Raw genomic sequence first — 23,258 nt, forward strand, 5'->3', positions numbered from 1 at the left:
TGTAGTTTACATTGCTGCAAGAAACCTGGCCATCTGCCTAATTGTCTGGAAATGTTTGCATTACGTACCTCAGTGGTTCTCAAACTAGATATGTTTATGTATTTAGCAAAGGAAAGATACTATGGATCTGAAACGAATTTAGTATGTTTGCGAGGAGCTTCAAAGATTCCATCGCGAACATTTTGGTAACCGCTGAGTTACCTGATTTCGACGAGAATCATGGGATATGTTTATTTAAAATACATCGGCATCAAACTGTGCCTGACATGGTGTTTGTATGTTTGAGTCATTAATAAGTTATATTCCCATTTCATACAGAGTTGTATTGCTTCGTTCAGCAGGCTAACGTTAAATTAACATCGCTATTGGGAGTTATCACGATTAATATCACAGTGTCACAGATTACATTATAGAATTGTTTGTACATTTCACTTTTTGAAAGTAATATAAGCCCTCGACATGAGTCTCGGGATTTAATCCTCAAATTTAGACACTTGACTTTCAAGTCAGGATTTACCCAAGGGACGTAATTAGTATGTTTGAAATCTATTGGTTGATTTGAATTTAAACAAAGACATTTTTGAAAAGAGTTAGCGCCAGAGAATTGGCGGTAGTAAAAGTTAGTCGATAAAATAATGTTCTTGTAGTCAGTCACGTTTCTAGGAGCTCTGTTTGAAAAGCCTTTGTAATATGTTTCATGATTTGTAATTTGTACATAAACTGTACTTACGTTGTATTTAATAAAGTTCCAGAGTTTTGTTTTATCAAAGAATCGTTAATTTGTGAGTCTAGATCGTCATTTTTGTTAACTATTGAATTCAAGTAAAATCCCCGGCATAACAACACATCATACCATCTAAATGTTGTCACATCTGGCACAAGTGTTGTTACATTGGCACTCTCCGACGAATAAAAGTTCATGGACAACTTTTAACGAAATTTATTCAAGATCTAGGACCAATTTCTAAACTCTTCAAAGGAACTTCATTCTTATTTAACGGAGGACAGAATTTCTGTGTTTAACAGGTCAGTTGGTTATCGATAATTCTTTTATAAAGATTTTCGTTAGAGTTACGTCTAACTCACGAAATCTATTATTATATGTAATTGGCAAAAGGAATAAGACCAATATACATAATAACTGGCAATATAAAAGACCAGTAAAGCAAATAACTGGCAGTATAAAAAAGACCAGTAAAGCAAATAACTGGCAATATAAAAGACCAGTAAATCAAATAACTGGCATTATAAAAAAGACCAGTAAATCAAATAACTGGCATTATAAAAAAGACCAGTAAATCAAATAACTGGCATTATAAAAAAGACCAGTAAATCAAATAACTGGCATTATAAAGAAGTAAATAATCATTTGTGCAGCACAAAGTAAACAGAAGACCAGATTTAACCAACTGTTAAACCAGTAAAAAGTACATCGGCTCAATAGATCTATATATCAATCATACGACTCCAGTAACTACAAGTCTACTGTCAAGAATTTATTAGCAAATTGAGGCTTCAAGAACTTTTTCATTATATTATTATTATATCTGAGATAAAGCCAAAATCCAGATATTGAACATTTTGCTCCAATACAAGAAACTAACAAAAAAATTAAATACGGCTTCCAGCTCTAGAACACAACGACTCCAGTAGTACTTCTACTGTAAAACAAAGTTATACTTTATAGCCAGTTACGGCATAACTAACATTGATTTGCTATATTCAAAACGTTACTATATTTCTACATTCCAAGTTGGTATATTTTTCAACATGTCTCCAAAGACAAGAACACAAAGATGGTTTGATAATAAATTAGCTGAGTTCGACAGAGAAAACGACAGAAGACGGCAAGAACTAAAACAAGAATTATTAGAATTGAAAAATACCGAATTCAAAGCTGAACAAAAGAATGATGCAACATTAACAAGAATATACCAGAAAACTCAATTAGGAAAGCGTACAGCATATCTCGAAGATGGATTTCTCAAGAAGTATATTATCCGCAAGTACAATGTAATTGAACAAATATATGTACCACAGAAGTACAGACAACAAATAATCAAAGCCAAGCATGAGTTTTATGAAACCATACATATGAGTGTAACAAGTACTAAGAAGAGAATTGCCAAAGAATATTATTGGCCTAGCCTGACCAAAGATGTCAAGAAATACATTAATAATTGTTCCCATTGTCAATATGATTATTGTGAGAAGAAACAAACTCAAAAGAAAAGCAACATAACTAAAACAAAGAATGAACCAGACTATAAAGTCAGAATTAACAACATTGAATCTAGGCATCATGACTCAAGCAAATCTACAGGGACATCACTGCCTACTACATGTCCACCCCTACCTGTTACTACATGTCCATCCCTACCTGACAATATAAGCCCATCCCTGCCTAATACTTTCCCATCCCTAACCATTGAAGATGACTTCATACATCAAGACTTGAATAAGACTACATCTGCATCAAATACTATGATATGCATTGAACATTTTTGCTACAATCAAGACAAGTCTCATGAACCAGAAGCAGATACTTATATTCAATCAACTTTGGCTATACCAGACAAAAGAAAAACTATGCAACTTGACTCTATCACTCATACAAGTATTCCTCATTTGAAAGAATGTGAGTCAACTCAAGAAGCCATTACAACCAAGAACATTGAAAGTCAAAGAATATTACATGAACACATGAAATCAAGATATTTTGCTCAAGGAGATCAAGTCAATTTACTGTTACCAGATTGGAGTAACAAGCTATTCTACAAATGGCAAGGTCCATTTACCATCACCAGAAAGATTTCCAACCTGCTTTATGAAATCAATGTCAACAAGGTTACCAGAGTATTTCATGTTCATATGTTTGAACATTACCATGAAACAGATAATGAAGACATTAAAGCAGAAGATGAACATTTTACAAGCTTAGCAACTATTCCTGAGGAAGAAGAAACATCATCAACACCCATTCCTGAGATAGATGTTTCATTACCAACATCAAATAACATTGACATTCCCAAGGTCATCACTCTGAATGACATAGCACTACAGAAAGTGAAGGACACTAAAGTGTTTCCAGACCATGCAGATTTCTTTACCAGTGTTTCTGAAACATTTCCAGTACTGCAGTTTGAAAGAAACTCAGAGAGCAACAACATTGACAACACCAAGTTTCATCCTCCGTCCACTCAAGGGGCAACTTTTCTTCAGAAAGGAACAAATAAACTTCTTCATCATTGCTGTATCGACCGATTGAACTCAGACATGTTCAGTTATTGCTCTATTGAACATTATAATGCAAAGCATTCCGCTACCATTGTTCTACAGCATCAAAGTTCATCAACCAGAAAATTGAGTTTTGGTTTCGGACAGTTCTTATTTTCACCAAACTCAAACGCGGTTCAATCAGACATTATCTGTGAGATCATTATGACATGGAGACAACAGCTTCATAAACTGAAAGACCTTTTCTTCAAGTTTAGAAAACGCGTACACACATCCATGACGGCAATTCAGAAGGGTTCCGAACTTAACATTTCTACTTTACATATGTACTATAGCATATGTAGTGTCACTTGATCCATTATCATTCATACTCGTCAAGGAAGAACAGTATTCAGTTGTACTTAATCAATTAATTTGTCTACTCATTTTTTCCACAGGAGTTCTATATCAGATGTTGTATTTATTTCAGCACCAAGCAACCTACTGAGGAAAGTCACTCATTCAAGATACTTTGTTTATTATGTTTCAGCATCTTTGCATATGACATGCATCAGACATCTTAATTTTTAAATCATGTGCATTTTATTTCAGGTATTTTATTTCAGGTCGAATATTATTGCATATATCCTATTATAATAGTACAGATACATGACAGACAATTGGAATTTTTCATTGCTTCACACATGTTGAGATTGATCACATTGAGTACTATTTTCTCAGAAGATTGTCATGTACTATCACAATTATTTTTTCTATGTCAATTGTTCATATGCAATATATTTTTCCATGTACACATTTCCACATTAGTACTAACCAAATGAGTTGTAGTATCATAACAATTTTTTGTGTATTATACGCATTTCTATTACCATACAAATGCTAAATGGAGAGGGGGGTAATATGTCACAGATTACATTATAGAATTGTTTGTACATTTCACTTTTTGAAAGTAATATAAGCCCTCGACATGAGTCTCGGGATTTAATCCTCAAATTTAGACACTTGACTTTCAAGTCAGGATTTACCCAAGGGACGTAATTAGTATGTTTGAAATCTATTGGTTGATTTGAATTTAAACAAAGACATTTTTGAAAAGAGTTAGCGCCAGAGAATTGGCGGTAGTAAAAGTTAGTCGATAAAATAATGTTCTTGTAGTCAGTCACGTTTCTAGGAGCTCTGTTTGAAAAGCCTTTGTAATATGTTTCATGATTTGTAATTTGTACATAAACTGTACTTACGTTGTATTTAATAAAGTTCCAGAGTTTTGTTTTATCAAAGAATCGTTAATTTGTGAGTCTAGATCGTCATTTTTGTTAACTATTGAATTCAAGTAAAATCCCCGGCATAACAACACATCATACCATCTAAATGTTGTCACATCTGGCACAAGTGTTGTTACACACAGTAATATGCTTTTTTTGTTACCATTTTGATTTTTAAGATCTTATCTTATCTTATAACATAGAACAAAAAAAAGACGATAAAACGATCATTGCCGGCCTTAGGCATAGGCAAACTAGGCAGCCTCCTAGGGCCTCCGATTGATGAGAGCCTCGTACAGGAATCAAACATTTTTTTCAGAGAAGAAACAGCGAAACTTATGCCCCATGCTCTTGTTGTAGTACCATAAGCGACGGTTCCAGAGCAGAACTATTACAATACGAACCGACCCGCGGCGGTAGCATACGTCCCCCCCCCCTCTATTTTTTCTGAGCCGTGCTCTCTGTCACCACGAAAGTTACGTGGGGTAACTCTAGTCCGACTTGCAGAAATAAAAGAGTTTTCCATGTCTTTTTCCACCCTTGTGTTTTGCATGGTTGGGCCACGAAGAGAATTATAGACAGATAGATGTTTGTAAATTCTGTAATAAACTAGTGTGAACCAAGGGCAGCATAGACTTCGAATAGGAAATATAACACTTAACTGGCCTTTCTAACGGTCACTTTTATCATACCTTACAAATATATATGTAAGTATGTCAACAATGGATTCTCACAAGATCACCGGAAGAAAAACACTCACAAGTAAATTTTATTCAACTTGTTTTTAAAAAATGGTTCTGTCTATGTGCATACAATATGCATACTTCATTTTTAAAAGAAAAAGGTTTTTGCTTTGATAAGATCAAAAGTAGCCGCAGCAACTCTATGGACCAGGATGAAGGCGATGGTGAAACCAGGATTTTAATAACACAGTTCATAAGATCTATACGCGAGGGGCAGATGAACTGACGTATGAACTGACAAACAGCCCAAAATGCAAAAACGGCTTTTCCCTTCGAAAAAAAAAAGTGTTAAAATAACTTTTGTAAGAAAACATACTGTGCACCTGTCAAAAATATGAAATGGCTATTCAACTAAAACTGATTCTTCCCCCGCCCCATTTTCACAAGAGTTTGCGTCAAATTTCGTACATTTGCAGTGCGTGATCAAGGAAAGATCTACTGCCTGGCGTAAATGTACATCTAACACACATGTGTGTGATTTTATGATAAAACAAAAAAAGGTTTACGTTTTAAAAAAAAACAGACAACTTAAAACAAGCTAAGAACTCGCCGTGAAATATTTTATTTTGATGTCTGAACCAATTCTGACCCCTAAATGTTGTCATATTAAACATAGGAATTTTTCAAAATAAATTATTATAATACAAGAATAAGTGTATTTTAACTGGTAGGGGATCATCTAACTCAGTGATGCCCAAAGTACGGATGTACGCGATGTAGTTCCATCCGGCCCGCCGAAACGTCGGCACAAAAAGTAGAAAATCCTCCCCCCTTAAAAGGAGTTGTAAATGTATTTTTACCTTCGTTTGGGCCCTCCCTTTTTCTGTGATGGATTGATACCATGACCTTTAACTAGTGTGCCATTATGAGTCTATGAAATGGAACTCTGAATGTAGAATCTACCAGTTAAAGTGAATGGATCTTTTTTGTGGAACATGATAATAAGCCAACATATTTGTTTTGTAAAGAAAGTTTGGCTGTTTCAAACAAAAAAACAACATATACAGTGACATTATAGAACAAATAGGAGGACCTTCTTGGTTTGAGCCGCGTCTAAAAGATTGGTTAAACTACGCCTAGAGATTGCAGGACCGATGAGAATATTTGCCGAAAAGAGACAAGAAAAAAAGTTGGTGGTAAAGGTAGCTACAATGTTGCTCACATTTTAAGTAGAAAAATCGAACCATTTTAACTTTTAAGACGCGTAAAAAATGATAGACTTTAACTATCCCATTAATTAATGTAAGTACTAAATCCAATAGTTTCAAATAGTTTCAGGTGAATTTCGGTTTCATTTTTCGTACCTTTTTGTTGATGTGGCCCGCGACACATGTTTCGAAAGTCAAAATGGCCCGCAGGTCGAATAAGGTTGAGCATCACTGATCTAACTTGTTGTATAAGTTGTGTTAATTAGTTTTGTAACAATGTCTTCAATTTGGTAGTAAATTCTTGAAGAAATCATGAGGACTAGTTATACTTATAGTTATCGTTTTTTTTTTGGTATGTGTTTGCATGGGTTTTGGTAAGTTAATAGTTAATATGTACGAAGGGTAATATAAACAAGGCTGCGGGCAAAAACCAAGGTTAGGAAGTTACTCATCAGGGAACTTCTGTATGCTGATGATGTAGCTATTGTGGCTGATTCTGATATTCAGCTAAAGTCCCTGGTTGACAAACTATCTGCTGCTTGCCAGAAGTTCGGTTTAAACATCAGTCAAAGCAAGACTAAGATACTTGTCCAAAACACAAACACTGCACCTCAAGTAAGCACTAATGGCCAACCACTAGAAATTGTTGATCACTTTTGTTACCTTGGCTCAATCATATCCAACAACACTCTACTGGATAAAGACATAAACAACAGGATAGCCAAGGCAATGGCCACCATGTCACGGTAGCAGAAAAGAGTCTGGGACAACATATTGCTGACTAGCAGTACTAAAGCCCTAGTCTACCGGACCTGTGTGTTGAGCACCTTGCTGTACGGAAGTGAAACATGGTCAACCTACTCAGGCAGGAAAAAAAGCTGAATGTCTTCCACCTCCGATGCCTAAGGCGGATCTTTAAAATAAGGTGGCTAGATACGATAACCAATGAGGAAGTGCTACAAAGAGCAGGATGCCAGGACATCCGCTCTGTTATCAGCAGCAGACGCCTTGGCTGGCTTGGCCACGTTCGTAGAATGCCAGTAGGTCGACTTCCACAGGACATTCTGTATGGCGATCTAATAGAAGGCAGGAGAGCCGCTGGTCGCCCACTTTTACGTTATACGGATGTATGCAAACGCGACATGAAGCTCTTCAAAATGGACACTAGCAGCTGGGAAGAGGTGGCACTGGATAGATCCACATGGAGAGAGAGCATAAAGAAAGGGTCACGGATTGCAGATGTCATATACAATAGAAGCAGAAAGAAGGGTGAAAATGCAACGGCGCCTGGTGATTACATATGGCCAACCTGAGATCGCAGTTGTGTATCAAGGATTGGCCTCTTTAGTCACACAAGAAGTTGCAAAGGGAAAAGATCGTCTCTCGAGACGTAAAATGCCACAGAATATAAATAAGTATTCTTGGCAATAAATAGAAGGATCTAGGGTGAAAATATAGGCGGTAGAAATCTAGGCAGACGATATGTATGGGACAAAACATTGGGAGTATAAAGGCTAGTCCGGTGAACAACAAAAAAAAAGCATATATCCACTTTATTTTTACCCACTATGTTTTCACCCACTATGTTTTCACCCACTATGTTTTTACCCACTATGTTTTCACCCACTATGTTTTCACCCACTATGTTTTTACCTACAACGCTGTTTGGTTCACCATGTTTTGTCAGTTTTGCCCGGCGATGCTTTCACCTTATACCTAAGGAAACTAACGTAGAAACTCAATTCATGGTAGTGATCTATGATGTGCACACAAACACACACAAACACACACACATAAAATAGTCCAATAGCCTACATGTTTCACCCGTCCGTTGAGAGGAGCTTTTTTTTTTTTTTTTTTTTTTGAATATGTGTGGTTGAGTGGTATAAACCGCTTGGCTCCCTATTAAGGGAACTTGAACTCGAATCCCTGATAAATTGTGTTTGCAGACGGAAAAATTCTCCTAGACATCACTCCCACGGCCCCCCTCCCCACCCCTACCCAAAAATTAAAAAAAAGATTGGATCATAGCGCATTGAGCGGTGTTTTCTTAACCAGGACATGTAGTACTGCTCAAGTACTTAAGTAGCTATGTCACAACGGAGCAAAAAAACGCGGTGAATATTTCTGAGTAATACATTTGGTAGTAAGATTCAGGTATTTAAATTTTCGTCGAGTGTGACGCCCGCACCAGAAATCAAAATCAAAATGCAGAAATATGAAAATAGTTTTAAAATTGTATCAATCATCGGTGCATTTAAATGACTGTCTTGAATTGTATATTTTACATTGCACAATGGTTCCGATTTCGGAAACTTTCCCAAGTTATAATTAATCAGCTAGTACCAATATAAACTGAATATATATCTACCAGTCTGTATTAAACTGTTGTAATTTAAATGGAGTCCAACGGTTGTTTGATGCGTATAAGACCGTTTGACCACATGAGACCACATTGCAAAATAAGGAACATGTTTAATATAAAAAATCTCGCTTATATTGAGTGAAATTTCATCAAATATTTAGAATCAATCATGTTATCAATCATGTTATCAATCATGTTATCAATCATGTTATCAATCATGTTATCAATCATGTTATCAATCATATGGAACAAGTTTTCCGTGCTGCATTTTCAAAATCCTTTTTTTTTAATTAAAAAAAAAAACCTGCACTAGTCAGAATATAAACTCGAGCCACCATGATGTGAGGCCAACATGTTTTTCCACTGAGCTTTTCAAGTATTTATAATAAAAGAAGTTGTTGTTTTTTTAGTTCATTGCTAGTTCGAAATTTTATCGAGTGATCTAATTCCCTCGCCTTTCCGCATAGAACAAAATTAATTAAATACAAGTAATTGATTAACTAAATGGTTAATTTTTTATTGATTCTTGTGCTGCCATCGACAATGAATAATTGTGTAAAGTTTCAGCTTGATGCGAGAATGGGAAGTAGGAGATTTCGAACATTCAGATATACGTCATACAGACTGACTAAACTGATATACGTCATACAGACTGACTAAACTGATATACGTCATACAGACTGACTAAACTGATATACGTCATACAGACTGACTAAACTGATATACGTCATACAGACTGACTAAACTGATATAAGTCATACAGACTGACTAAACTGATATAAGTCATACAGACTGACTAAACTGATATACGTCATACAGACTGACTAAACTGATATACGTCATACAGACTGACTAAACTGATATAAGTCATACAGACTGACTAAACTGATATACGTCATACAGACTGACTAAACTGATATAAGTCATACAGACTGACTAAACTGATATACGTCATACAGTGTGACTAAACTGATATACGTCATACAGTGTGACTAAACTGATATACGTCATACAGACTGACTAAACTGATATACGTCTTACAGACTGACTAAACTGATATACGTCATACAGTGTGACTAAACTAAGTCATACAGACTGACTAAACTGATATACGTTATACAGACTGACTAAACTGATATACGTCATACAGTGTGACTAAATTAAGTCATACAGACTGACTAAACTGATATACGTCATACAGTGTGACTAAACTAAGTCATACAGACTGACTAAACTGATATAAGTCATACAGACTGACTAAACTGATATACGTCATACAGACTGACTAAACTGATATACGTCATACAGACTGACTAAACTGATATACGTCATACAGACTGACTAAACTGATATAAGTCATACAGACTGACTAAACTGATATACGTCATACAGACTGACTAAACTGATATACGTCATACAGTGTGACTAAACTGATATACGTCATACAGACTGACTAAAATGATATACGTTATATAGACTGACTAAACTGATATACGTCATACAGTGTGACTAAACTAAGTCATAAAGACTGACTAAACTGATATACGTCATACAGTGTGACTAAACTAAGTCATACAGACTGACTAAACTGATATACGTCATACAGTGTGACTAAACTGATATACGTCATACAGTGTGACTAAACTGATATACGTCATACAGACTGACTAAACTGATATACGTCTTACAGACTGACTAAACTGATATACGTCATACAGTGTGACTAAACTAAGTCATACAGACTGACTAAACTGATATACGTTATACAGACTGACTAAACTGATATACGTCATACAGTGTGACTAAACTAAGTCATACAGACTGACTAAACTGATATACGTCATACAGTGTGACTAAACTAAGTCATACAGACTGACTAAACTGATATACGTCATACAGTGTGACTAAACTGATATACGTCATACAGACTGACTAAACTGATATACGTCATACAGACTGACTAAACTGATATACGTCATACAGTGTGACTAAACTGATATAAGTCATACAGACTGACTAAACTGATATAAGTCATACAGACTGACTAAACTGATATAAGTCATACAGACTGACTAAATGGACCTCATTCACCAATCGTAAACAGACAACATTTAGTCACGTGATAATACTGATAAAACAATGAAAAAAAACTGTCACGTTATAGCCTTTGTGTATTAAAAATTAGATCGTAATTTGTATAGAAGATTTAGAGAATTACGTGGCTAAATGTTGTTTGTTTACGATTGGTGAATGAGGTCCATTGATATAAGTCATACAGACTGACTAAATTGATATACTTCAGGTAAAAAAGGGAAAAAGCTCAATTCCTTTGGATTCACTGTCAAGTAGACGTTACCCCACTCCCCCCTGCTCTCAACACACTCCGGTCTGTAAGTAAACCTTTCTTTCCCACCACTAACTCTCAGGAATCTATAAATAAAACGCGCGTGCTCATTGAAGCGTGAAACCAACCCAAAACTGAAACATCGAGTGAGATCAAGTACAGCAGTAGAAGACTTGTCAATGAAATAACTCAATCGCAGGACGTCACGGCATTGACACTACGTAACGCACCGACAAATCATTCCTGACTTTTTACTTGATTGACCTTTTGAATGTCATCTCACTGAAATCTAGACTTTGTATCTTCACGTGTCACGACAAACGTTTGCTAGACTTTTATTCGTTCTCAGTTTTTGCAAAACACATTTTTTTTTAAATCTTTTTTTGTTTTAAACGATTCAAATGTTTCAAGGACCAAATTTTCACGGCCATTATCCAGTTGGTTTGTATGCAGACAATATCAAGATTAAACAACGTAGACTGGTATAAAGAGACCTGATAGAAGTTGGAATTGGTTAGGTTCGGAAGCTAATCGTTTAACCACTCAGCCACCGCGCCCCTTATAGTTCAAAGCATTCTAATAATAATAAGATAACAAAGCCTGAATGTTAGGTGACCAAAGCCGTAGCCAAACGGGTTGTTTTGGCCTATTAGCCTCACGTACAAATTAACGAGACAATTAAAATTTGGCGTAAAAGAGGCTGGTCAAAGAGATTGGGGCGAACACAACATCGAGAAACGACAAGGTTACAAAGACAGTTTGTGTGGAAACACAAACTCAAAATCGGCCCCCAAAGTGGTCCACACAGGCAGATAAAAGGGCAGGTTTCAATATTTTCAGAAAGAACATAAGAATGAAATTCTATCAAAGACAAACGACAGAGAAGAATGGAGAAAGAAGGTTGACAGATCTTGTGTGGTGCCCCAGCGGTCCAGCAGACCAAAGGAAAGGTGAAAGTGAATGTGAAGTTAAAATGTGAACGTGGTCTAACTGGTGTCTTAAAATGAATATCTAATTGATCTAATTGTTTTGTAAAGTGTCAATCTTTTTTTCAAATCCTCAAAAAAAAATTTTTTTTTAAATAAACATCTCCGTAAAAAAAATAATCCTTTAGTTAAGTGTTCTATGCTATAGTTCTATTGTAGCACATACTAAATAGATTTCTCTTTTAAAAAAGTAAACATTTTTTGGGGGTAAATGTAGCAGTTAGTAGGACAGAACTTACTTAACTTAGCAATACAAATGTAAACAACAATTATTTTTTTGACAAAAAATCTAAAACCATTTGCATAAATGTGTTAAAAATATGGCAAATAGTCGCCTCCTCTACTAAAGAGCCTCCCTTTTTGGTTACTGTTAATAGTAAATAGTTGCAAAAGTGGTGTATTTTATGAAAAAAAAAGTGATTTTAAAAATTAGATTTTTCGCTTTCAGAAAAGAAAAAAATTAGCCGTTGCATCAGAACTTTGAAAGGTCTAAAATATTATGATGTCGGATTTTCACTATCTTTTCTAGTTTACGAGATCTAAACGGGACGGACAGACGGACGGACGGACGGACAGACATTCCAAACAAAACTAGTAGGGTCTTTTTCCGGGCCGCTAAAAATGTTTAGTGAGTCCCATTCTAGGTAGTTTGAAGATAGTAGGAGTTGGAAGGAACTGGTTCATTAACAGTCTACATGACCTATGTGAAAGTGATTCAAAGCATAATGTTATAGTGTGAATTTTCAAACATGGTGGCGAGTCCATAAAAAGCACTCTTTTTGGTGTATCCGGTGTACATAATAAAAAAAAGTGTTGATAAGCTATGTGTTTTTAAACGTTAGATGAGTTTTGTGAGCACTTGTTAGCACGGGCAGAATGAAATTCTTTAAGCTCTTCCGTTTGTAGCTTTTTATTTAGTTGGCAGCATTGAAACACAGTCTTTCGTCCTTGACATTGTTTAGCTTATAGTGGGAATCTCTAATAATGGAAAGGAGCTGGTATTATGCTAGTAAAGTATAAAGATGTACTCAAGCAGAAAGGAACCACAGAATGGACAATTACAATAAAGCTACATAGTCTCCTATATGTATGTTTTATAATTGGCCAGTAATCGCTGGTACATTATCCAAAGAAGCTACCAACGGAAATATCATTGTTTGACTTTTGACTTTGACTTTTTTTTGTTGACGAATAGGCCTAATATTTTGGCGCATCTTTATAGTCTACTGACTCTCGCAGTTCTGAAGCTAAGCACGATAATATTGATTCACAGTTCTAAAGTCATCCGGTAGTATACGGCATAGATCTTCTGGGTAAGTGTGTGTCCTTTCTCGTACTTTAATTAATACCCAGGCCCTAGTATCTCCCTCTTTAATTGATACCCAGGCCCTAGTATCTCCCTCTTTAATTAATACCCAGGCCCTAGTATCTCCCTCTTTAATTGATACCCAGGCCCTAGTATCTCCCTCTCTTTAATGATGTAGTATTATCACATGCACGGGTAATGGACCAACAGACGAAAGCGTAGAGGGTGGATTCAATGGGAAATGGGAACTTGAAGCAATCCATTTAAATGTAAATGTGATAAAGGCTAAATAAATGGGGGGGGGGTACTTGTAGTGGAGAGGTCAGGCCGGTTCGCCCTGTAACTGTTATGATCATGTTGTTAGCAGAAGGCAGATACCAGGAAGGGCTTAGTGGAACAAACTGCTGGGTTGGGAGGGGGGGGGATATCTAGAACTAGAATGTATCATAAAACGAGGGGACACAATAGAGTAGTCAGTCTGTGAGTAGACTGCTAACCTCTAGAGTTCACAAACGGAAAGGTCATGGGATCAAAGGTTATCACGTCACAAACAGCCATTCAACTTAAATGTCAAACAAAAACTTCTATAGTCTATTTTGTACTAAAAGTCTGTTCTGTACATTAAAATTATTATTAGGTTGGAAATAGGGGGAGGCGTTGCAAAGGGAGACAAAAGATATGGGCATTGTAACATTTCTTTATTACTGTTCTCTAGTTCTCTCCCTCTCTAAACCGGACTCAATGTTATCATTTTAATATTTACTTAAGATAAGTTCAATCAAACAGGTGCTAGTATGAATAGGGCAGGATATGTATCTACATAGTGCATATACAATGAAAAGAAATATAATAAATGTATGCACTCCATGTCTAGTAAAATGTAAAAGCATTGTGATTCATAACAAACATATACAAAAATGAAGAAGATTTCTCTCCTTCAAATTGTAATCTCCTTTAGAAAAAAATACAGAGCGGTTTGTCTCAACTAAGTGGTCAGAGGAGCACTGGACATCGAAACCCACTTTATGCCACGCCACAGAGCTTAATGACTTGTGTCTGGTCAATGTAGTACTTCAATGAGAACAAGCCGTTACTAGAATGGTTCAAGAGAAATAAATCCAGAAGTTGGTGTTGATAACTTACAGCGTTAATACAGGCTTTATTGTTGTTGTTCTTTGTTTGTTTGTTTGTTTGTTTGTTTGTTAGTTTTGTTGTTGTTTTATAAACATTTGAGTCGAAAATTGAACTGACATACACAGTGCCGGATGACTTTTGGGGCCCTTTATAAACCAAGATATTATATATGAGTGTTAAATATTTCTTGGGGGCCTTAAGCTATAGCTTGTATTACCTAGATCTATATTTACATACGGCCATGTACATAGCTCGTCCTTTCATACCATAAAAGATCTTCTCCTCAGAAAGTCTAATCACTAATCTATCAATAGGTACAAAGTCGTTTGATAAAGGCATTATTAACACCATTTGTCACACACTTGTCAGGCGTGACCTTTGCACGTGATCGTACCCTCCACTATCGTTACTCACTCACCATCACAGTAAGCTACGAATCAAAAGGGGGGGGGGGGGCATAGATCTAGACCTTTCTAAATCAAGGCCTCACGTGAAATGTTTACACAAGCGGTCGAGTTAAAAAGTAGGACATTATTTACCTTCTCCGATACTAGCATCCTCCGCCACGAATGAATCCTCCTGGGAGAGAGAGAGAGGAACACACACACACTACTGTCAAGTCACTCACAGCGGCTCGAGCCTGGTCATGTTGATTAGCAATAGATCATAGATCTCAGAGTAATTATCCAAAAAAACAGTCACGTGATGTGATGATTTGTGTTAAAAGAACATCGCGACATGCAACCAAAACAATGATCTTATAACAGATCAAGTTAAAACTGAATGCGATGCAAGACTTTCAACGCTGTGTAGAACACAGTCCCACACGCTAATATCACCAAACGCTTTCCCGTGTGTGTGTTTCCAAATCTATTCAGGTATATTTTTCCTCCCGACTGTCTAAGAGCTTGACGTATTTTTTTATTTTTTTTCATCCCCCTTTCCAAATATTTTTTCTTAACCTCCAAGTTGTACTGCAGTAAAAGAGGGGAGGGGGGGGGGAGAGGAAAGGGAAGCCACACCTCCGTAATTTTACGCGTATTCGACAAGGTAATTTTATCGTAGTATCGATATCTTCATTTCATCTTTCAGCACATCTACCTGGTAAAGAAAATGGTCTCCCCTTTTTGATCAACACTTGTTACAGATGTGGACACAGTGGCGGACTGGGTGTCAAAATCGGCCCGGGCATTTTTATATAATTCTGCCCTCATATTGTATATAATACAATGGGCATCCAATTCTAGGTCTACCTGTCCTCAAAACCATTATAAGTTTGATAATGTATCGATAACGGTACTTATGCATACAGTGGACTATATATATATATATATATAATCTTTAAAAGAACTATAGAGCCCTTATGTTGCAATTTAATAGCAAAGTTTGTAAGTCCTAGAAGGATGGAGCCTACTAGTATCACTGTCTACGGATGTAGGCTATTACACTGTTTCGAAAAACGTGTTACATTAAATTATCATTACACTGTTGAGTCATTGCAAGAATTTTTTAACACGACGTTCAAATGGCCACTTTATAAGAGAATGTCATATAACTTTATAAAGAGTTTCATACGTTTCATAGTGACATTCATGCGGCCCTTTCGGTGGCCCTACGGGCCATTTTGGTACCGGCCCACGTATTTGCCCGAATGCCCATATAGCCAGTTCGCATCTGTGTGGACGAACCGTTGTTAATGGGGCCTAACTTTACTTATTCAGCCTCTCTAGCCCCCACCTATAAATGTCCATGAGTGCTAAATATAAGTGAATGAAATAGGTACTATAACAAGTTACATAAGCATATATTAGTTTGAGATATTTTGAATAAGAATATGATGTACAGTGTCATTTTTTTTTGTAGAGTAGTCGGTGTCCAATTGGAGATTTATTACAAAGGATACACATTTGAGACCAAAAAGGAAAGCTACTGCTGAAGACTGGTGTAGACGGTAGAAAGATAACCTAAACTGACCTCCGCAGACAACGGTTATGTCTGCGCTGGATGTGACTATCAAAACTAGGACTGCGTAGGACTGCGTGGACATGAAATACTGCACCCCTCCGCTGCTGTCCTCGCCCGCGAGTATTCTTTTAGATTCCTAATACTTTCTTAACATTATTTTGACAATTATTATAGTATTTGTCATCCCGGGTAAGTGCCTCTGAATCGTCACATTTACTTGTCTTAGCTAAATTTAGTAATAAATCTAACAATTAATCTTATTTTTAAAGTATACGAGAAGATTTTATAAAAAAACAACAACATAGAAATATGATATTCGACTTAAAATAAAATAGGCTGCGTCTGCAAACTGCTCAGATTATGTCCCTTGTGATGCATCGTGCAGTCTGTGTGGGCGGTATCGATATCGGTGTGTTGTATGAAAGATCAATAGCAAGTACAAAGGCCTGCGCTGTAAGCTGCGCGCGAGCCGCCCGCCTACTGCCAACTCTCCCGCGTTTCCTCTTTTCACCTGTGCACTGGTAGATCCAGAATGGAGAAGTAGGCTTACCCCTCTGAGGTTCACCTGTGCCTATGATTCCAGGGCGAGGGGAGAGAGAGCTAGCACGGAAACAAAACTATTTTTGTCCTGTCATTAAAATAAAAGACTTTTGAAGACTTTTTTTTCCCACCAAGGCCAGTTGAGGTAACCAAAAAAAAAAAGTTTACAGTACCCCCCACTTTCTAGTTCTTTGACTTATCAATGCCCGGGCATGCTAGTATGCCTCATTGTAGCACCCGGGTGGAAACGCTCGTTGGAGGAAATAATTAGGCTAAAGGGTAGCAAAACCAGACTCCCCTGTGGGTGCCTAAGGGGGTGCGAGAGCGTCCTCATTGTATCCTATGGTAAAAAAACACCCACAACTTGTCACAATCCAGGCACCGTTCCTCAATGGGCCGTAAAATAAATGGCGTGTCCTACACAGTTAGCCTGGTATAGAAAAGGAAAATGGCGGGGGTCCCGGTGTGCTCGGCCTCTGGCCACGAGTCTGACCCCCCGCCAAACAGAACAGTGTACACTGATCTCATTCAGGCCGGTGAGAGGGAGCCTCTTGTTCACTTTTCCTGGCCTAGAGTTCCAAGAGCGGAAAGCTCAACTCTACCTGACAGTTCCAAGAAGACTGATCAATGAGATGTATCGATGTTGAAAAGGGGAGGGGGGAGGGGCTAATCAATTATTTGAAATTAATTAATATTATTTTATAGGAAACTGTACTATGCTGACGCGTGGTGACTCTCGTTACCGATCAGGAGAGCTGACGCATTAAGTCACTAGACCAGGAGAGTATCGTGTGTACAGTTATGATTTATTTTTTAAAAAAAATAATGTAATTTCATTCTCTATAAGCGAGGTTCTTAAAAATAGTTTTTATTTTTAACGATTAATGGCTGCAGTTATGTTTCCATATAAACCATACTATTTTCTATCTTTTAAAATCACGATATAATGTTTCTCAATGTAGTTATATATCATGTGTTTTTTTTCCCCCTTTTATCAACGTAACGTAATAAGCCCATAGCCCTCTGCAATTTTTCAGACCAGATTTTTTTTGACATTGCTAATTTATTATTATAATCTCTCTCTCTCTCTCTCTATATATATATATATATATATATATATATATATATATATATATATAAGGCTTTTTTCTGACGGTCTCAAAATTCCACACATGATTTCATTTCATTTGAAGTCAATCAACAAATAATTATGGGCCAGTGAAATTCTTAAACATCTCAAAGTTGTAAAAATAATTGAACAAGGTCTGACTGATCAGGATGCGTCAAAAAGAAAATTCGTTGCAGTCTCCTTAGAGCGTCTGTAGCAGTAGCCTACATTCAGGGCTTTGAAGATGTCTGGTCAAATCAGGCGCCATTGTGCCCTCACTGGCAGAGAAGAAAGAAGCTTGGAGCAGAAGTCCTCTGAAAAAAACATATGGGGAGCTCTCGCTGGACACACATTTGAGACCTTGAGACCCAAATAAGAGTCCTAACTCGCATTGACGGAATCGCTAGACCGTGAAAATATTGTTAGGCCTAAAAATAGACACTGCATATGATATGCATTTTATAAAATACTTCAGACGTCTGATGTCTAGACTGTAAGGTTTTTCCAAGGATCCCACGAATCTGTCCTTGACCTTAAATTAACGTTGGCAACCAAGTGAGAATGTCCATGTGAGGAAATGGAATCACACTTTCAGAAGGCTACCGTGGTGTTCTGGCGCCAAGATCAACCTGTTTGCAGTGTTGAAATGGCGCTAAGGCAGAAATGAAAGACAGACACGCCAGCCCAGTCTGACAAGCCTCCCCCCCCCCCATTCCATTACGAGGGGCCTTTTACTTTAACGGCTACTGACCTGGCATTTCTTATATCTAATTTGATCTAAAATGTATTAAACCCCTAGCTTATGCTACCAAACCGCAAAAATATACATGTGTCAGCATTGTCTTTAGATCTGTGCACTTAACAGCGTGCCGTTGACTAGTTCATACATCTTCATATTCAGAGAAATAAGACTTTATTTTTTCTTAACTGTGGCGTCGAAGGTTGTTTCAGGTGAAGACAAGAAGTTCATTTTGCACACCTTAACAGAAAGTTGAACAAGTCTACTATCGCTATAGCAACCAGGTGTCTCTCTCTCTCTCTCCCTCACGTCTCAGACAGTGCAAGCAAAAACCCAGTTTCCAGTCAGACTCAGCGGTGGTGCTCGTAAAAGAAGACGATGTCACGGCGATGGAACTCATAAGAAAAAAAAAGTCGGAGGGGCAAGAGAGGTGGCAACAGGGGCGGCATTCCTCAAGTGTTTATAACCAAATCAACTCGACCTAATTTGGCAGGAAACTATATTCTGGTTAGCTCTTATATAGGTTAGTGAGATGAAAGATCCGGGGAAATGATTTTGTGGCTGCCAGGAGTTTTCGTCTTTGAAGCTTAAAAGAGATTTTAATTATTTTTTTTTGTTTAATGTTCAGTTCAAATGAAAGACACTTGACTTCTAAACGTCTGGCCTCTTATACTCCATAGAGCAACAATGACAGTTAACTTTGGCTAGGTGGATATTTAAAACAAGGAAAAACATTTTAAAAAGACAATACTTCAATTTAAATTATAATGAAATAGTCTTCAAAATGTTCAAAGCGGGTATCGAACTCATGACATTGTTACATGAACATCTAAAAATATACCTAGACTTCTGATTTAGAACTCTAGAGATCTATTCTAGATTTAGATGTAATCTATATTGGATTTACTTAAAAACATAAGGAAAGCTTAGATAATCTTTCAAAAAACTTAAAGCATCTTTACGTTTAATAAACAAATCAGTTATCGGTATACTACGCCATGTTTTCTTTATTGAATAATTTCAATTATAGATTTTTATAGGCCTTTAAATCTAGACTTAGAAGATGATGCGGAAAATTTTCCCGAACAATCATTTATTAAACTCTTGAATCAATAATGCCTTACATTCGGAAATTCCCGAACGCGATAGTCCTTTAAAATCCGATTAGGCTCTAGATCTAGGCCAAAGTCTAGTTCTCAAGCCAAATCTACATATATTTTTTTATTTGAAAAATTATGATGGTCAACGTACTAGAGTTTTCCCCATGTGGCCAACGAGCTAGTAATTCTTTTTTTCAGCGATATACATCAACTGTTAAATTTCTAGACAAATCGTTAGGTTCTACTCCACCTTATATGAAGTTCTGACTTGAATAGAGGTATTATAAAAACATGTCATGCTATCTGTGTTTATGATTAGGCCGACATGCTTGAACTTATAATTACATGTTTGTTGTGTTTATGATTACATAATAAAAGAGAAGGGGAAAAAAGTAAATAAATATTGGTTGCTTATGAGGACGGATCGCGATATTATTATTGCTTACAATATTAAATTGATGCTGTGAAAAAAATTGTATACACCTTCTGACATCAATTTCACATTTGCCAATTGAAAACGTGCCCCCTAATGTACCCCATCCCTGTGAGTTTAAAGTTTAAACATTGAAGTGCTCAGAACCTATGTGTGGGCCATAAGTCTGGCCTAGAAAATGACCTGGTGTTTGTCCACACAAGCATCCAACAGAAGTCGTAAGGTAGTCCTACTAGCGTATGCCCATTATTGAGCGAAGGCACCTTTGATGGAATGATGGAAGCGCCCGAGGAGCCTTACATTCCTCATATAGTGCACCCAGGTCTCAAGGGACATACAAAAGTGTGGTGAGGACCACTGCTTTATAGACATAGATTTTTGTTGGTCGGCTAAAAGACCTATTCCTTCCTGCTCTCAATTGGAGGCGAGCAAAAAGCGCTTAGCGAGACGGTGTTCTATTTCTCTAGACAGACGCTGAGCAGTCCATTTATGTGAAGTGGTCGAAAGCATCAAGAAGTTGGCCATCACATTTAAGAGGTCACAAATAGCGTTCCAATCTGTTGATATTGTGCATAAGATCGCTAAATTTTATAAACTAGCGACTTCCGCTTTGAAGATCTTATCAAGTTGTTCATTTATTGCTTTACTCTGAATGAAAATTATATTTAACATGGTGGCATTAGTATGCAAGCATACAAACTTACGATAAGAGGGCAAGAAATCCGAGTCCGCTGAAAATCGACTTTCTGTTAGCAGTGAACATTGACTTCAAGCGTCAATTCAATTAGCCTACTGTTACAGTCTGACCAAAATCTTTATGCAATTCACTTATATTTGCTTAGCTTTCGTCCCATAAATGCCCCTTTTCCACTCCGTCTAAAACCAATACAAAAGGATACTACATAAACTGGTGTCTGTGATTGTTGTCACGTGCTGGTCATGTGGTATGCGCCTCGATGATCTTCTATGATCTTGAAGGCTCAGTATTCGAACTATGTCAGCCGCATTTTCCGCACCGTCTTGCCGAGAGTCTTGCGGAGGTTCAAGTTGGGATGTAATAATATTCAAATCTAAAGTAACACCCAAACATTTGAAACAAAGAAAGCCTTTTTTTTTTTTTGACAAAGCTTATATCAACTCACTTTGTCTGTCTGGTACAAATGTTTGTACACGTTATTTCTGTCACACCCAATCTCGAATCAGGTTGAAATTCTCCACATTTATTTCTTGTACCTGACAAAACAAGAATCAATATTTAAGATTAAGCAATTAGTTAATTAACTATTGGTAACTGATTTTTTTTTTGGTATCGAACAAGGGAAAGAAAATGTACTTGAAAAATGTGGTGGTATGAGTTGAATTAAGGAGGAATTAAGTGTTCGATTTCAAGTCGTATATTTGTTTAAAATGTATAGTTCCATTCTGCTCTGTTATGTTTTTGTGTTTTTGTTTGTTTGCAGTGTGTGTGTGTGTGTGTGTGTGTGTGTTTTATGAACTACGACCCTAAAGCTAGAGGCTATAAGAAACTGTAATCTCCAACTTTAGTGTCAACGGCGATAAAGCAAGACATAAACCACATCTTATCTTATCTTATAAAATACAGACGTTAGTTCAAATAATTCTGACAGCCGAATGGACCATTCCATAGCTTCTAGAGTATCTAGAGAGTGTATGACAATCAGCACGATATATCTTTAATAAAAACAAAAAGTAGCTTGGATAACAGATACATGTACAGATGATGAACAAATTGAAGCAGTACAATTAATTACACTTTTAAAGCTTTACATCTTACCGATTGAACTGTCTCTGCGAAAGGAGTTTAGCAAATTCGAAATAAAAAATAAAAAGAAAAATAAGGTTTACGTCGAAATTTCCTCTTGAACTTGAGTATAACATAAAAAATAACATTTTCTTTAATTATTAGAACTTTTTTTTTTTGCTTACAGTTTGAAATATTAGATGTTGTTGACAATCTAAACAGAATCACAATAGCAACTGAGCCCCCACGATGACCTATCAAAAAACGCAAACTAAAACTTTTTATTTCCATATCACAAGGTCCTCTAGGCTCACAAAGACCTTCCATTAGAGAACAGTATCAGGAAAAAGAAGAAGAGGCAGAGAAAGCAATGGGAAAGACAACATACAAGAATGGACGGGCCTGTCATTGAAATAGATTTTTTCCGTGGCAAAATAAAAATACTGAGAGGAATGGAGAAAGACGGTCGATAGATCGTGTGTGGTGCCCCAACGGTTCAACAGACAAGGGATAGGTGAAGGTAGAGCTGATGACAAAACTCGGTTCGAACTTGTCCCTATCGAAATCAGACAAAAATTGCGCGTGGCTAGTCCAGAAAAGAAGTCAACAAAAAAAGGGGGGGAATGGGGATTTATGAGATAAAATTTGCGAGTAATAAACAAACGCACCTGATAGAACAACAAACTCATAAACTAAACTATACATATAGATATCTACCCATATCTACCTAGATCTATCTGTCTAGAGCCATGCAAAGTAGGCTACTGTCTGGTAGCAGTTTTACATATAACCTACTATACACACAAACTCTGTATTTTAAAATGTTCTTTTATTTGTACATTTCTTTTATAGATCCATTTTTGGACAGCATATTCTTCATATAAGCCTGACAGTTAGGCTGGGCAGAGCCAGTATTCCGTACGGGGACGAACGTATGTCAAAGGCAGTCTTTTTTTGGTGACCTGAAAAGTGGTCGACGTAACAGAGGTGCCCCATGGAAACGCTTTTAAAGATCAGCTTTGGCGCCAACTTGCTTTAACTGACATAGACGAGAGCACCTAGCTGCAGGCTGACTCGGAACGAGAC

General features: G+C 36.9%; 1 protein-coding gene across 1 annotated transcript in view; it reads right to left on the reverse strand.

The window, feature by feature from the left end:
- The window catches only part of LOC106070301 (ataxin-2 homolog), a 42,321-nt gene extending 26,827 nt beyond the window's left edge, over positions 1–15,494 (reverse strand). Inside the window, exon 1 of the mRNA XM_013230167.2 lies at positions 15,065–15,494. The gene's annotated coding sequence lies outside the window, so the exon portion shown is untranslated. The remainder of the gene's footprint in view (positions 1–15,064) is intronic.
- Positions 15,495–23,258: the final 7,764 nt, after the last annotated feature.

Source organism: Biomphalaria glabrata, chromosome 12 (genome assembly GCF_947242115.1).
Source record: "Biomphalaria glabrata chromosome 12, xgBioGlab47.1, whole genome shotgun sequence".
NCBI classification, from domain to species: domain Eukaryota; kingdom Metazoa; phylum Mollusca; class Gastropoda; family Planorbidae; genus Biomphalaria; species Biomphalaria glabrata.